The sequence below is a fragment of the Capricornis sumatraensis genome, chromosome 4 (assembly GCF_032405125.1).
Source record: "Capricornis sumatraensis isolate serow.1 chromosome 4, serow.2, whole genome shotgun sequence".
NCBI classification, from domain to species: domain Eukaryota; kingdom Metazoa; phylum Chordata; class Mammalia; order Artiodactyla; family Bovidae; genus Capricornis; species Capricornis sumatraensis.
In genome coordinates this window covers 120030358-120048141 of record NC_091072.1, presented here as the reverse complement: position 1 = coordinate 120048141, position 17784 = coordinate 120030358, and the positions used below count along the sequence as shown (strand labels likewise).

The following is a 17784-nucleotide window of genomic DNA, read 5'->3' as shown; positions in this document are numbered from 1 at the left end:
CCAGCAGCCAACGCCCTGAGGCGGGGACCTGGCTAAACCTGTTGGGGTGAGCGCCACCTTGTGTTCATTTGTAGCGCTGCAGTCCGAGGCTCCAGCCCGGTCCTTGCCCTGCCGACAAGTGGAGCCGTGCGTCCACGGAGTTCCGGCTGTTCCCCGGCTCCACACAGGTGGGTTCTGCTGGCCTCGATGTGAAGTGGGGAACATAGCCCCCAGACCAGGAGACCTCGGCTCAGAGAGGCTGTGACTTGCTAAGGTCTCACAACTTCGACTCCCGTCTGACTCCAAAGCCGCACCGCACAAACTAGACTAGTGCACCGGGCTAGGGGCAGGACCTGTCCACTCTGGCCGCTGCGAGGCTTTTCCGGGTCTACATTTGCCCACATGAAAGAGGAGCAGGGATGCACATGAGCACCCCCGGGCAGCCCCTTGTAGAGAAACCCGGAGAACCCAGAATTTAGTCTTTCACTGAAATGGTCTGTGGACCTCATTGCTTCTCCATACTTTCCAAACATTGGTCTTAAAAAACAAAACAAAGCAATTAGGTGTTTATTGTTTTTCTCTAAACATTTTCATGTGTGTGAACTATTTAATAACTTAAAAAACATACTTACTGGATTAGAAACTTTATGCAGGCTTCCAGTTCTCCTCTGAAAGGCAATAAGCTGAGCTGTTTCTTCCACATTCTTCCAGGAATGATCCCTGCATGATAATATGCAGGTATGTATATATGCACATATACACGCCCTTGCATGTATATTCCGGAGAAGGCAGTGGCACTCCGCTCCAGTACTCTTGCCTGGAAAATCCAATGGACAGAGGAGCCTGGTGGGCTGTAGTCCATGGGGTCGCACAGAGTCAGACACGACTGAAGCGACTTAGCAGAAGCGGCAGCAGCAGCATGTATATTCACACACTCCCATTTAAAAAAACAGTGGCAAGCAATCAACATTCTACATTTGCTCTGTCACTTAATGACGCTTTTACATTTGATCCATAGGATTGTGTGTGTGTGTGTGTGTGTGAATGAGTCATTCAATCATGTCTGACTCTTTGCCACCCCATGGACTGTAATTCACTAGGTATGAATACTGGAATGGGTATCCATTCTATTCTCCAGGGAATCTTCCTGACCCAGGGATCGAACCAGGGTCTCCACCGTTGCAGGCAGATTCTTTACCATCTGAACCACCAGATATCTATATCTATATCATAAGTGTATACAGGGTGAACACAACAGGCAGCCAGCACCCAGATAAACACATGAACACACACACAAAAAAACCCACACGAACACAACCAGCTCCCCGTGAGTCTCCTCAGTGTCTCTTCCAACTCCCCACAAATGGTACTAACTGTCCTGACCTCTGAGATTTTGATGTCTTTGTTCTCCATGTAAATGGCATCATGTCCTCTTTTGTAGGCAGCTCCTTTCACTCAACATTTTGTTTGTGGGATCCAGTCACACTGTTGCCCGTGGTTGTACATTATTTATCCTCACGGCTTGTAATGCCCCACTGTGTGACTACACCACACTTTATTTCATCTGTTTTACTATTAATGGACATTTGGATAGCTTCCAGGTTTTGCCCATTACGAACAGTGTGCTATGAGTATTCTAGCTTAGTATGTGTCTTTTTGGTGAAAGTGTTGGATCTACACCTAGAGGCAGAATTTCTAGGTCACAGGCCTACACGCGTTCTGTTTTGGCTTCCCAGGTGGCTCAGTGGTGAAAGAATCCACCTGCAGACGCAGGAGACCCTGCAGACGCAGGGTCGGGTAGATCCCTGGAGAAGGGAATGGATACCCATTCCAGAGACTTGAACCTGAGTTTGACCCCTAGGTCAGGAAGATCCCTTGGAGGAGGAAATGGCAACCCACTCCAGTATTCTTGCTTGGAAAAAATCCCATGAACAGAGGAGCCGGGTGGGCTATAGTCCATGGGATGGCAAAGAGTTGGACACGACTGAGTGACTGAAGCACGCACCCACGCACTTTCTGTTTTAGCAGAAGCTGCCAAAAGGTTTTCCAAAGTGATGGTAACAGTTGACGTTCCCACCAGTTTGGATTACTCCATATCTTCACTCATCCTTGATATTTTTGCCTTTTTCATTTTAGCCTGTGTATTGTGCTATGGCATTGTGGTTTTAATTTGCATTTCTCTGATTACTAATGAAGCCGAACACCTTTTCATGTATTTATTGGCCGTTTGGGTATCCACTTCGATCTGTTCAAGTCTTGCCTATTTTTCTTTTTAAAAAGTTTTGTTGGTGTATAGTTGATTTATTTTGCTATTAGGATGTCATGTTGGGTGTTTTTGTATTGATTTGTAGGAGTTCTATGTATGTTTCAAGCAGAAGTTTTTTTGCTGTATATGTTCATTACAAACATCCTTTCCCACTTTGTGGGTCATCTTTTAACTCTTCAAAATGTATTTTTTGTTAAAGGAGAGTTCTTAATTCTGATATACTTTGCTAAAAAATTATTAGCTCCTTTGTTTTTTGTTTAAGAAAACCCTGCCTCTTTCAAGGTCATGAAGATGTTCTCTTAATGCTTTCTTCTAAGTCTTTATTATTTCACTCTTTCACATTTAGGTATGGAATTTATTTCTGTTTATGGTGTGAGGTAGGGGTTACATTAGGCTGAAAAAATGGTCTCCCAATGATGCGTACCTCCTAATTCCTGGAACTGTTACCTTCTATAACAAAGTGTGTGCAGAGTGATTAAATTAAAGGTTTTGAGTGAGAAAGATTATCCTGAATTATCTAGTTGGGTCCTAAATACAACCATGTGCATTCTTGTAAGAGGAAAGCAGAGGGAGATTTCACACACACACACACACACACAAAGACACACACACACACACACACACACACACGGAAGCCCCTATGAAGATGGAGCAGACAGAGATAGATTTGAAGTTGCTTGCCTTGTGACTGTATTGATATAACCAGGAACCAAGCAGTGCCTGCAGCTCCAGAGATGGGAAGAGGCAAATAACATTCTCTCTGACAGCCTCCAAGGTGTTGGCTCTGCTAATACCTTAATTTTGGCCCAGTGATACTGATTCTAAACTTCTGATCTCTAGGACTGTGAAGGTATAAAGTTCTATGGTTTTAAGCTACAAGTTTCTGGTAATATTTTTTACAGCAGCTACAGGAAGCCATTAGAGGAATCAAGATGCATTTTCCCCACAATATTCTATCTAGTTGGCCCAGCACCATTTCCTGAAAAGATCATCCTTCTCCCATTGCACTGCTATGTCATATGTGCCACATGTGTGGGTTGTTTCTAGACTGTAGTGGTGATGATTGTACAATTTTATAAATATACTTTTAAAAAATCCCACTGAATTGTACACACTTTTCATTTGCCACGCCACATGGCTCATGGGAACCTATTTCCCCAACCAGGCACTTGAACCCAAGCCCTCAGCAGTTAAAATGCATGATCCCAACCACTGGACGAACAGGGAATTCTGTTTGTCTGCTCTTGAACCAATGCCACACTGTTTAAATTCTTGTTTCTACAGTAGTTCTTGATGTCTGGTACAGTAAGTTCTGTGGTTTTGTTCTTTAATTTATTTTTTTTATGTCAATGGCTTTTCCTTTGCATCTCCATATACGTTTTAGAATCAATTTGTTTAATTTCAGGGGGAAAACTCTGGGATTTTTGAATTGGGATTGTGTTGAATCTTGCAATTAATTTAAGAAGAACTGATATGTTTAAAATATTGAGGCTTCTAGTCCATGAAAATGATATAGCTCTCGGTTTATTTAGATCATATTTAATCTCAAATAATGATGTTATTAAAAAATAAAAAATTGAGATGCAATTCAACATACCATACAATTCATTCATTTAAAGTAGACAGAGTGGGAATTCCCTGTGTGGCTAAGAGTCTGCCTTCTGATGCAAAGGATTCAGGTTCAATCCCTGGTCAGGGAATAAAGACCCCACAAACAACGAAGATCCCACACACTGTAACAAAGACCTAGTGCTGCCAAAAAAAAAAAAAAGAAGCATACAAGGAATTCCCTGTTCGTCCAGTGGTTGGGATCATGCATTTTAACTGCTGAGGGCTTGGGTTCAAGTGCCTGGTTGGGGAAATAGGATCCCATGAGCCATGTGGCATGGCAAATGAAAAATGTGTACAATTCAGTGGGTTTTTAAAAAAGTATATTTACAAAATTGTACAAACATCACCACTACCTAATTCCAAAATATTTTTTATTACTCCCCAAAGAAACTCCATCCCCATTGGCAGTCATTCTCTACACTCCCCTTCCCCCAACTCGGCAACCACGAATTTCTTTTTGTCTCTACTGGATGTGCCTATTCTGAACTTTAAATATATGGAAGTGGAATCATAAAAATGTGACCTTTTGTGTTTAGCTTCTTTCACTTAGCATCATGTTTTCTAGGTTCATTTATGTTGAAACATTTATCAGCACTTTCTCTCTTTTATGGCTGAATAATATTCCATTATTCAGGCAATGCCAAAGAATATTCAAACTACTGCACAATTGCACTCATCTCACATGCTAGCAAAGTAATACTCAAAATTCTCCAAGCCAGTCTTCAATAGTATGTAAACCGTGAACTTCCAGATGTTCGAGCTGGATTTAGAAAAGGCAGAGGAACCAGAGATCAAATTGCCAACATCCGCTGGATCATGGAAAAAGCAAGAAAGTTCCAGAAAAACATCTATTTCTGCTTTATTGACTGTGTGGATCACAGTAAACTGTGGAAAATTCTTAAAGAGATGGAAATACCAGACAACCTTAACTGCCTCCTGAGAATTCTGTATGCAGATCAAGAAGCAACAGTTAGAACCAGACATGGAACAACAAACTGGTTCCAAATTGGGAAAGGGGTACACGAAGGCTGTATATTGTCACCTTGCTTGTTTAACTTATATGCAGAGTACATCATACGGAACGCTGGGCTGGATGAAGCACAAGCTGCAATCAAGATTGCTGGGAGAAATATCAATAACCTCAGATATGCAGATGGCACCACACTTATGGCACAAAGCAAAGAAGAACTAAAGAGTGTCTTGATGAAAGTGAAAGAAGAGAGTGGAAAAACTGGCTTAAAACTCAACATTCAGAAAACTAAGATCATGGCATCTGATTCCATCACTTCATGGAAAATAGATGGCAAAACAATGGAAAAAGTGACAGACTTTATTTCTTTGGGTTCCAAAATCACTGTAGATGGTGACTGCAGTCATGAAATTAAACGATGCTTGCTCCTTGGAAGAAAAGCTATGACCAACCTAGATGGCATGTTAAAAAAGCAGAGACATTACTTTTCCAACAAAGGTACATCTAGTCAAGGCTATGGTTTTTCCAGTAGTCATGTATGGATGTGAGAGTTGGACTATAAAGAAAGCTGAGCACCAAAGAATTGATGCTTTCAAACTATGGTGTTGGAGAAGACTCTTGAGAATCCCTTGGACTGCAAGGAGATCCAACCAGTCCATCCTAAAGGAAATCAGTCCTGAATATGCATTGGGAGGACTGGTGCTGAAGCCGGAATTCCAATACATTGGCCACCTGATGCAAAGAATTGACTCACTGGCAAAGACTCTGATCCTGGGAAAGATTGAAGGCAGGAAGAGAAGGGGATGACAGAGGATGAGATGGTTGGGTGGCATCACTGACTCTATGGACATGAGTTGAGCAAGTTCCAGGAGTTGGTGATGGACAAGGAAGCCTGGCGTGCTGCAGTCCATGGGGTCACAAAGAGTTGGACACGACTGAGTGACTGAACTGAATATTCCATTGTCTAGATATACATTGTTTGTTCATCCATCTATCAGTTGATGGATATTTGGGTTATTTCCACTTTGGGGCTGTTATTAATATGAGTAAAGCTGCTGCGAACATCATGTATACGTTTTTGTGCGGGCATATATTTTCAATTCTCTTGGGTATTGTATATCTAGGAGTGAAATTGCTGAGTCATAGGGCACCTCTATGTTTAACTGTTTGAGGAGCTGCTAAACTGTTTTCCAAAGCAGCTGCACCATTTTACAATCCTACTAGCAATGTGACAGGGTTCTAATCTCGCCACATCCTGGCCAACACTTGTTACTGGTTGTCATTTTGATTATAGTCATCCCACTCGGTGTGAAATGGGACCTCACTATGGTCTTTATTTCGTTTTCCTAATGACTAACACATAATAATATTTTGTCTTTTTCAGTGCAGTGGTCTTGCACGCCTTTTGTTTGATTTCTTCCTAGGAAATTGATATTTTGGATGCTCTTATAGATGGCTTCATTTCTTAAAAATAGAATTTTATTATTTTCCAGCAATTTTAGGCTCACAGAGAAATTGAGAGAAAAGTACTGAGAATTCTCATCTATTCCTTGCCTTCACATGCATAGCTTCCCCCACTATCAACATCTCATTGTTTTAATCAATGAAACTATGATACATCATCACCCAAGTCTGTAGTTTACACAAGGGTTCACTCTCGGTGTTGTACATTCTACGGGTTTTGACAAATGCATAATGACATCCATCCATCATTATAGTGCCACACAGAAGAATCTCACTGCCCTAGAAATCCTCTGTGCTCCATTTACCATCCTTCCTTCCCCCAACCACTAACCATTTTGCTATCGCCATAGTCTGGCCTTTTCTAGAATGTCATAAAGTTGGAATCCCACAGTATGTAGCCTTTCCAGATTGGTTTCTTTCACTTAGTAATATGCACTTAACTTTCCTCCATGTCTTTTCATGGCTTGAGAGCTCGTTTCTTTTTGGCACTGAATAATATTCCCTTGTCTCGATGCACCGCAATTATCTAACTGTTCACCTACTGAAGGACTTCTTGGTTGCTTCTAAATTTTGCCAGCTATGAATAAAGCTGCCATAAATATCCAGGTGCAAATATTTGTGTGCACTTAAGTTCTCAGCACTTTTGGGTAAATATTAAGACGTAAAGGATTGCTGAATCATATGGTATAAGAGTATGTTTAATTTATAAGAAACTGTCTTATAAAAAAACCATCTCCCAAAGTGACTGTGCCCTTTTGCATTCCCATCAGCCAAGAGAGAAAGTTCTTGCTGCTCACCAGCACTTGGTGTTTTCATCGTTTTGGATTTTGGCCATTTTAGTAGGTGCACAGCAGCGTGTCATTGTTGTTTCAATTTGCAAACCCCTACTAACACGTGATGTTGAGTGCCTTTTCATATGCTTGTTTGCCATCTGTAGATATTTCCTGGAGGTGTCTGTTCAGATATTTTGCTACTTTTTTTTCAGTTATGTTGTTCATCTTCTTATTCTTTGTATTTTAAGAGTTTTGTATATTTTGGGTAACAGTCCTGTATCAAATATGTCTTTTAGCATATTTTCTCCCAGCCCTTGGCTTGTCTGCTCATTCTCTTAACAGTGTCTTTTACAAGTTTTCAATTTTAATGAAGTCCAGCTTATCAATGATTTCATCACTTATGTCTTTGATGTTTTATCAAAAAAGTCATCACTGAACTCCAGGTCATCTAAATTTTCTCTTATATTATCTTTTAGGACTTCAGTAGCTTCAGTTTTGGAGAAGGTGATGGCACCCCACTCCAGTACTCTTGCCTGGAAAATCCCATGGATGGAGGAGCCTGGTAGGCTGCACATGGAGTCACTAAGAGTTGGACACGACTGAGCGACTTCACTTTCACTTTTCACTTTCATGAATTGAAGGAAACGGCAACCCACTCCAGTGTTCTTGCCTAGAGAATCCCAGGGACGGGGGAGCCTGGTGGGCTGCCATCTATGGGGTTGCACAGAGTCGGACCGGACTGAAGTGACTTAGCAGCAGTTTCAGTTTTATTTTTGTGGTCAGTGGAGAGAAATATAGTTGATTTTGACCCTATTTCTAGTTTTGCTAAATTCACACAAATTGTTGAAAGATGTGTGTTAAAGTCTCCTACCATGATTATAGACATCTCTTTCTCCTAGTTTTGCTTGCATTTTTTTAAACCACGTACTCTTCTTTTTTTTTTTAATTAGTTATTTGGCTGCACTGGGTTTTCGCTGCAGCATGTGGGATCTTTAGTTATGGCATACAAACTCTGCAATATATGGGATCTATTTCTCTAAGCAGGGATCAAACCCCTGGCCCCCTGCATGGGGAGCACAGAGTCTTAGCCACTGGACCACCAGGGAATTCCTCTTCACTTGGTTAATTATAATCCACTACCAAAGTGGATTCCATGCTCACCTCAGTACTCCATTTATGAGTTCCTTTATTTATTTTTAAAAATTTATTTCTTTGGCTGCACTGTGCAGCATGTGGGATCTCAGTTCCCCCACCAGGGATTGAACCCTGGTCCCTGGCATTTAGAGCATGAAGTCTTAACCCCTGGACCACCAGGCAAATCCCAAGTTCCTTTATTTAGCATTGCCTCTTTGCTGCTTGCACTCTAGCAGGAAGGGCTTCGTAGTTTTTTTTCAAGGGCACATATATGCTTTAAGTTTAAATTTAACAATACGTAATTACCTCTAAAATATAAACATATAAAATAAAGCAAAACCAACTAAAACAATAGCAAGATATTCCAGTAGACTCCCCCTTGTACATAGTATTGGCTTTCATTACATTTCACCTTTGATCTGTCTTAGAAACGATGACCTGTACTGAGATTTCATTCCAGAAAAATGGTTTCCACTTCACCTCCTATAGACTGAGTAAAATGAGATTGCCTGCATCAAGTGTTGGGAAGCATGTGGGCCTCTCACAAACCACCAGTTGGAGCTCAACATGGTCAAGCACGTGGCAGGACTGCTTGGCAGATCTACTGAGATTGTACATACGCCAACCCCATGACCAAGCCAGGCGACTCTTGGCTGTGAATCCAACAGAGGTGTGTAAACATGTGTATTAGAAAGGCATATGGATATTCACAGCAGCGGCATCTGTAATAGCCCCCAACAGGAACTACCCAGCTGCCCATTCAGTTCAGTTCAGTCACTCAGTCGTGTCTGACTCTTTGCAACCCCATGAATCGCAGCACGCCAGGCCTCCCTGTCCTTCACCAACTCCTGGAGTTCACTCAGACTCACATCCATAGAGGCAGTGATGCCATCCAGCCATCTCATCCTCTGTCGTCTCCTTCTCCTCCTCCCCCCAATCCCTCCCAGAATCAGAGTCTTTTCCGATGAGTCAACTCTTTGCATGAGGTGGCCAAAGTACTGGAGTTTCAGCTTCAGCATCATTCCTTCCAAAGAAATCCCAGGGCTGATCTCCTTTAGAATGGACTGCTTGGATCTCCTTGCAGTCTAAGGGACTCTCAAGAGTCTTCTCCAACACCACAGTTCAAAAGCATCAATTCTTAGGTGCTCAGCTTTCTTCACAGTCCAACTCTCACATCCATACATGAATACTGGAAAAACCACAGCCTTGACTAGACGGACCTTAGTCGGCAAAGTAATGTCTCTGCTTTTGAATATGCTATCTAGGTTGGTCATAACTTTTCTTCCAAGGAGTAAGCGTCTATTAATTTCATTGCTGCAATCACCATCTGCAGTGATTTTGGAGCCCCCAAAAATAAAGTCTGACACAGTTTCCACTGTTTCCCCATCTATTTCCCATAAAGTGATGGGACCAGATGCCATGATCTTCATTTTCTGAATGTTGAGCTTCAAGCCAACTTTTTCACTCTCCACTTTCACTTTCATCAAGAGGCTTTCTAGTTCCTCTTCACTTTCTGCCATAAGAGTGGTGTCATCTGCATATCTGAGGTGATTGATATTTCTCCCAGCAATCTTGATTCCAGCTTGTGTTTCTTCCAGGCCAGCGTTTCTCATGATGTACTCTGCATAGAAGTTAAATCAGCAGGGTGACAATATACAGCCTTGACTCACTCCTTTTCCTATTTGGAACCAGTCTGTTCCATGTCCAGTTCTAACTGTTGCTTCCTGACCTGCATACAGATTTCTCAAGAGGCAGGTCAGGTGGTCTGGTATTCCCATCTCTTTCAGAATTTTCCAGTTTATTGTGATCCACATAGTCAAAGGCTTTGGCCCATTACACAGTATATTTACAAAACAGAACGCTATTCAGTGACGAGACCGGATACACTGTCTACAAATACACGACAGTCTACAAATTTAAGTACCTACTACAAATATGGTGTTGTATCTATCACCTACTACAACTATATGTACCTACTACAACTACTCCAACTGTGGTGTTGGAGAAGTCTCTTGAGAGTCCTTTGGCCCACGAGGAGATCAAGCCAGTCAATCCTAAAGGAAATCAGTCCTGAATATTCATTGGAAGGACTGATGCTGAAGTTGAAGCTCCAATACTCTGGCCACCTGATGCAAAGAACTGGCTCATTGGAAATGACCCTGATGCAGGAAAAGATTGAAGGCAGGAGAAGAAGGGGATTACAGAGGATGAGAAGGTTAGATGGCATCACTTACTCGATGGACATGAGTTTGAGCAAGCTCCAGGAGTTGGTGATGGACAGGGAAGCCTGGTGTGCTGCAGTCCATGGGATCGCAAAGAGTCAGACACACCTGAGCAACTGAACTGAACTGAACTACACATATATGTACCTATGTGGAAGAACCTCACTTCCACGTGGTGAATGTGGTGAATGAAAGACTCCAGAGACAAAGGAGCACAAGTTGGACAATTCCATTTCTATGAAGAACAAAAATAGATGAAACTAATCTGTGGCGACAGAAGACAGAAGGGTAGTTGCCTCTTTTTGTGTTATTTTTTAATTGGAGGATAATTGCTTACAACGTTGTGCTGTTTTCTGCCATATGACAACATGAATCAGCCATAGGTATACATATGTCCCTCCCTCTCAAACCATCCTCCCACCCCATCCCTATAGAGCACTGGGTTCAGCTCCCTGTGTCATACAGCAAATTCCAACTGGTTATCTATATTACGTATGGTTATCTATTTTAGCTATGGCAATGTATAGGTTTCAGTGCTACTCTCTCAGTTCATCCCACCTTTTCCTTCCCCAGCTGTGCCCACAAGTCTGTTCTCTATATATCTGAATCTCTATTCCTATGCTGCAAATAGATTAATCAGTATCAGTTTTCTAGACTTCATATATGTATGTTGCTCTTATTGTTTAGACATTAAGTCTTGTCTGACTCTGCAGCCCGCCAAGTTCCTCTCTCCATGCGATTCTCCAGGCAAGAATACTAGAGTGGGTTGCTGTTTCCTTCTCCAGGGGATCTTCCCGACCCAGGGATCAAACCTACGTCTGTTATGTCTCCTGAACTGGCAGGTAGGTTCTTTATCACTAGCACCACCTGGGAAGCTATATATACAGTAATATACTCTATTCTTCTGTTTTCCAAAAATATGGACTACTTCACGAATTTGCCTGTCATCCTTGAGAAGGGCCACATTAATATTCTTTATATTGTTCCAGTTTTTTAGTATATGTGCTGCTGAAGCAAGCACGAGTAGTCGCCTCTTGATTGGGCAACGGAAATGGTCAGTGTCTTGATCTGGGTGGTGATCCCCCAAGTGGAGACATAGGTCAAAGTCTTTTAAGTGCCCACTTAAGATCTGTGCACCTTATCATGTTTCATACTTAGGTAAATATTTTTTAAAAGCTTTGAAAAACGTTTTGAGGCATACAGTCACTTGACCCAGGACTTGGAGACTGCGTCTGCCACGCACAGGCAGAGCAGGCTCCACGGCTGACGCTTTGCTCCAGCCCCAGTCACCTCCTGTGATAATACATTTTTAAAGATGTCTGGCGTGGTATTTGTCACCCCACACAGGCTCTGCCAGAAATCTGCCGCTCCCCCATCAAAAGGTACTGTCCAGGCCCTGCCCTGCCCTGGCACCCTCAGTCTGGGCGAGCCAGTGACTGTTTTGACCAACAGAGTGTGACAGCATTGACACTGGCTGACTTCCAAGGCCAGGTCATAAAGGGCGATGGACTCCTCGGGCTCTCTTTGGACATGCCATGTTGGAAGCTGGCCGCCCCAAGACCGTGATGCTTAGAGACCATGTGGTAAGCCTGCTGAGAGACAGAGCGAGGTGCCTGAGGAGCCGCAGCTGTCCAGCCTCTAGCTGCTTTTTGATCCCCACTGATGTCACATGAGCAAAGATGAGAAGCCCGAGTGCAGACTCATGAGCTACAAAAATGGTGGCTGTCCTTTGTTGTAAGCTATCTTTTGGGGTGGACTGACATGCACCAATAGGTGACTGGAACATCTGGTAACTTTACTCTGCAGGGCTTTTCCAGGCCCCCTCTCTGCCACTCATCCAGGCACATCTGGGTACACTCAGTTTCTTATTGCACAAAGGCGTTCTCCTGCCTGTGGTGCAAGAATCTTCTCCCCCCTGGTTCCAGACCCAGCTTCTGCCTTGTCTCCTCCAGGAAGCCTTTCTGTTTGTTTATAAGCAAGCTGATGGCGGGCTTCCCAGGTGGCTCTTGCGGTAAAGAACCCACCTACCATTGCAGAAGACAGACATAAGAAACGCGGGTTCGATCCCTGGGTCAGGAAGATCCCCTGGAGGCAGAAATGGCAACCCACTCTAGTATTCTTGCCTGGAGAATCCCATGGGCAGAGGAGCCTGGCAGTCTACAGTCCATGGGGACACAAAGAGTTGAACATGAGTGAAGTGATTTAGCACAGTGCAAGCTGATGGTGGGGGATGGTGATCATGAGGGTGGCTGCACCTGTACAGAGGCAGAGGGTATATGGGAACTATCTGTGCACCAGACTGTGTCTGAGTTCAAATTCTAGAGTTCCCACTTCCCAGCTGGGTGCCCTTGGGAGAGGTACTTAACTGGAGCCTCAGTGTTCTCATCCATAAAATGGGAGTAATAATTGTGGCTACTTCCCAGGTCTGTCCTGAGGATTAAAGGGATTAATCTATGGAAAGCACTCAGTGTGGCCTGGCAAACAACAAGCATGCTGAAATATTCATCGTCAAGACAACCCTATTTGATAGGTTCTATTCTCCCCATTTTACAGATAAGGAGACTGAGGCACTGAGAGGTGTTTAAATGCAGGCTCCAGAGCTTGTGCCATGCTGCAGGTTCATTTCATTAGGCTACATTTACTGCAGGGGAGTTGGAAAATGAGGTCAGGAAAGGAGGTTCCTGCTCCCCAAAGTACAGTAACAAATGGGAGGCCAAGTAAGAGTTAAACCTGGTTTTCTCATCCACACTGAGGTTGCTCACTCTCCCAAAAGCATGTAGAAGTCAACACGTTCCTGGCTGGGGCGGGAAGCTCAGCCTTTGGCCTTACCTAAGCCTAGGGCAGTGACTGAGAGCACCAGGCTGCGATGGCACAGGAGCAGCTGAGAGGAGCTACCCTACGTTCAAGCTCAGGGGCAACGGCCGAGAGGAGCAAACCCATGTCCAGGAGCGGCGGTTGCATGGGGAGGGCTGAGAGGAGCTACTCCATGTTCAAGGTCAGGAGGGGTGACCTCCTCCAAGGTAAGAAGCAGCGGCTGCACTTTGCTGGAGCAGCCCTGAAGAGATATCCCACGTCCAAGGTAAGAGAAAACCAACTAAGACAGTAGGTGTTGCGAGAGGGCATCAGAGGGCAGGCAGTCTGAAACCATAGTCACAGAAAACTAGCCAATCTGATCACATGGACCACAGCCTTGTCTAACTCAATGAAACTAAGCCATGCCAGGTGGGGCCACCCAAGACAAATGGGTCGTGGTGGAGAGGTCAGACAGAATGTGGTCCACTGGAGAAGGGAATGGCAAACCACTTCAGTATTCTTGCCTTGAGAACCCCATGAACAGTATGAAAAGGCAAAATGATAGGATACTGAAAGAGGAACTCCCCACGTCGGTAGGTGCCCAATATATAACTCCAGAAAGAATGAAGGGATGGAGCCAAAGCAAAAACAATACCCAGATGTGGATGTGACTGGTGATAGAAGCAAGGTCCGATGCTGTAAAGAGCAATATTGCATAGGAACCTGGAATGTCAGGTCCATGAATCAAGGCAAACTGCAAGTGGTCTAACAGGAGATGGCAAGAGGGAACGTCGACATTCTAGGAATCAGTGAATTGAAATGGACTGGAATGGGTGCTTTTAACTCAGATGACCATTATATCTACTACTGTGGGCAGGAATCCTTCAGAAGAAATGGAGCAGCCATCACGGTCAACAAAAGAGTCTGAAATGCAGTACTTGGATGCAGTCTCAAAAATGCCAGAATGATCTCTGTTCGTTTCCAAGGCAAACCATTCAATATCACGGTAATCCAAGTCTATGGCCCAACCAGTAACACTGAAGAAGCTGAAGTTGAATGGTTCTATGAAGACCTTCAAGACCTTTTAGAACTAACACCCCCAAAAGATGTCCTTTTCATTATAGGAGACTGGAATGCAAAAGTAGGAAGTCAAGAAACACCTGGAGTAACAGGCAAATTTGGCCTTGGAGTATGGAATGAAGCAGGGCAAAGACTAATAGCATTTTGCCAAGAGATCACACTGGTCATAGCAAATACCCTCTTCCAACAACACAAAAGGAGACTCTACACATGGACATCACCAGATGGTCAACACCGAAATCAGATTGATTATATTCTTTGCAGCTAAAGATGGAGAAGCTCTATACAGTCAGCAAAAGCAAGACCGGGAGCTGACTGGCTCATATCATGAACTCCTTATTGTCAAATTCAGACTGAAATTGAAGAAAGTAGGGAAAACCACTAGACCATTCACATATGACCTAAATCAAATTCCTCATGATCATACAGTGGAAGTGAGAAATAGATTTAAGGGACTAGATCTGATAGATAGAGTGCCTCATGAACTATGGACGGAGGTTTGTGACATTGTACAAGAGACAGGGATTAAGACCATCCCCATGGAAAAGAAATGCAAAAAAAAGCAGAATGGCTGTCTGAGGAGGCCTTATATATAGCTGTGAAAAGAAGAGACGCAAAAAGCAAAGGAGAAAAGGAAAGACATAAGCATCTGAATGCAGAGTTGCAAAGAATAGCAAGGAGAGATAAGAAAGCCTTCCTCCGTGATCAATGCAAAGAAATAGAGGAAAACAGTAGAATGGAAAAGACTAGAGATCTCTTCAAGAAAATTAGAGATACCAAGGGAACATTTCATGCAAAGATGGGCTCCATAAAGGACAGAAATGGTCTGGACCTAACAGAAGCAGAAGATATTAAGAAGAGGTGGCAAGAATACACAGAAAAACTGTACAAAAAAGATCTTCATGATCCAGACAATCACGATGGTGTGATCACTCACCTAGAGGCAGACATCCTGGAATTTGAAGTCAAGTGGGCCTTAGAAAGCATCACTATGAACAAAGCTAATGGAGGTGATAGAATCCCAGCTGAGCTATTTCAAAACCTGAAAGATGATGCTGTGAAAGTGCTGCACTCAATATGCCAGCAAATTTGGAAAACTCAGGAGTGGCCACAGGACTGGAAAAGGTCAGTTTTCATTCCAATTACAAATAAAGGCAATGCCAAAGAACGCTCAAACTACCGCACAGTTGCACTCATCCCACATGCTAGTAAAGTAATGCTCAAAATTCTCCAAGCCAGGCTTCAGCAGTATGTGAACCGTGAACTTCCAGATGTTCAAGCTGGTTTTAGAAAAGGCAGAGGAACCAGAGATCAAATTGCCAACATCCGCTGGATCATGGAAAAAGCAAGAGAGTTCCAGAAAAACATCTATTTCTGCTTGATTGACTATGCCAAAGTCTTTGACTGTGTGGATCACAATAAACCATGGAAAATTCTGAAAGAGATGGGAATACCAGACCACCTGACCTGCCTCTTGGGAAACCTGGATGCAGGTCAGAAGGCAACAGTTAGAACTGGACATGGAACAACAGACTGGTTCCAAATAGGAAAAGGAGTACGTCAAGGCTGTATATTGTCACCCTGGTTATTCAACTTCTATGTAGAGTACATCGTGAGAAATGCTGGGCTGGAAGAAGCACAAACTGGTATCAATATTGCCGGGAGAAATGTCAATAACCTCAGATATGCAGATGATACCACCCTTACGGCAGAAAGTGAAGAGGAAGTAAAAAGCCACTTGATGAAAGTGAAAGAGGAGAGCAAAAGTGTTGGCTTAAAGCTCAACAATCAGAAAATGAAGATCATGGCATCCGGTCCCATCACTTCATGGGAAATAGATGGGGAAACAGTGGAAACAGTGTCAGACTTTATTTTTGGGGGCTCCAAAATCACTGCAGATGTGATTGCAGCCATGAAATTCAAAGACGCTTGCTCCTTGGAAGGAAATTTATGACCAACCTAGATAGCATATTAAAAAGCAAAGACATTACTTTGCCAACAAAGGTCCATCTAGTCAAGGCTATGGTTTTTCCTGTGGTCATGTATGAATGTGAGAGTTGGACTGTGAAGAAAGCTGAGCTCCGATGAATTGATGCTTTTGAACTGTGGTGTTGGAGAAGACTCTTGAGAGTCCCTTGGACTGCAAGGAGATCCAACCAGTCCATCCTAAAGGAGATCACTCCTGGGTGTTCATTGGAAGGACTGATGCTGAAGCTGAAACTCCAATAGTTTGGCCACCTCATGCGAAGAGTTGACTCATTGGAAAAGGCTCTGATGCTGGGAGGGATTGGGGGCAGGAGGAGAAGGCGTCGACAGAGGATGAGATGGCTGGATGGCATTACTGACTCGATGGATATGAGTTTGGGTAAACTCGAGGAGTTGGTCATGGACAGCGAGGCCTGGCGTGCTGCGATTTATGGTTGTCGTAAAGAATCGGACATGACTGAGCGACTGAACTGACTAACTGAGCCTGGGTTTCTTCCCCAGCTCTGTAGGGTAAGAGGCCCCGCCCCCCGGTCTGGGTCCTGGGGGAGTAAGAGGCCCCGCCCCCTGGGCAGGGTCTTGGAGGAGGAAGAGGCCTCCACCTGGCTTACGTGAGATGGTCCGGTTCAGCAGGGGTCTGAGCTCTCTCTGTGAGCACTGCAGGCCAGTGGATGATTATTCACCAGCTTGCCTGGTAGGACCGCCCCCACACCTCACCTCCTCCTCTGGGGTGGGGTCTGAGTCATGGGGACCACGGTGAGTAGAACTGATGGCTCGAAATGGTGCAAGTCCCAGCAAGTGAGGGGAATGAGGGCCCTGTGGGAACAGAACGTGAGATTTCCTGCCCCTGAGTCTTTGCACTAGCTGTTCCTTCTGCCTGGACGGCCCTGCCCTCACTTGTCTCTTCCCCAGCTTTAGGTTTTGATGCCCCCAGGGCAGAAGACTTGTTCTTCTTACCTTTGGGAGCAACTTAGTTTAAAGGGCTTGGCCCAGGGCACGAAACAGACTGCGGACAGAGCCTGGGCAGGGAACAGTGTGTGCAGGCGGGCCTGGGGGCGTGGGGTGGAGAAGAGAAGGAGCGACTGTGGGCGGGCAACCCCACACTTAGCACAGCACCAGCAACACCGTCCATGTGACTCCACATGTCTCGCTGTTTGTTAATTAGGAGCTAATTCTGGAAATTTTTAATATATAGATGTCCTGTATGTAATAAGAGCTCAAAACTATTTGGTATTGTTGCTGTTGAGTGACAGCTTTGTGTCAAGCCTGTTACATACTCATTCATTTAATGACACCCTTATTGTCTCCACTGTCCCAGGGCACGACCTCACTGGAGTGGCCTGGCTAGAATTTGAACCCAGTTCTGCAGAATCCCTCATTTGGTTCCAGCAGCCCGCAGAGGAAGGCACGCAAGTCAGTGCAGCCCCAGTGACTCAGAGCTGGCGGGTCCCCTGGCCCGCCCTTTCCTCCTGACTCAGCCCAGGCAGTTCAGCAGGCCTTTCTCTGGAA

The 17784-nt window shown here is 44.2% G+C and overlaps 1 non-coding gene across 1 annotated transcript; it reads right to left on the bottom strand.

Annotated features, from left to right (window-relative positions):
- Window positions 1-11332: 11332 nt before the first annotated feature.
- On the bottom strand, window positions 11333-11440 carry LOC138079392 (U6 spliceosomal RNA). Its single transcript, XR_011144869.1, has one exon. It is a non-coding gene; the product is annotated as a U6 spliceosomal RNA (small nuclear RNA).
- Window positions 11441-17784: the final 6344 nt, after the last annotated feature.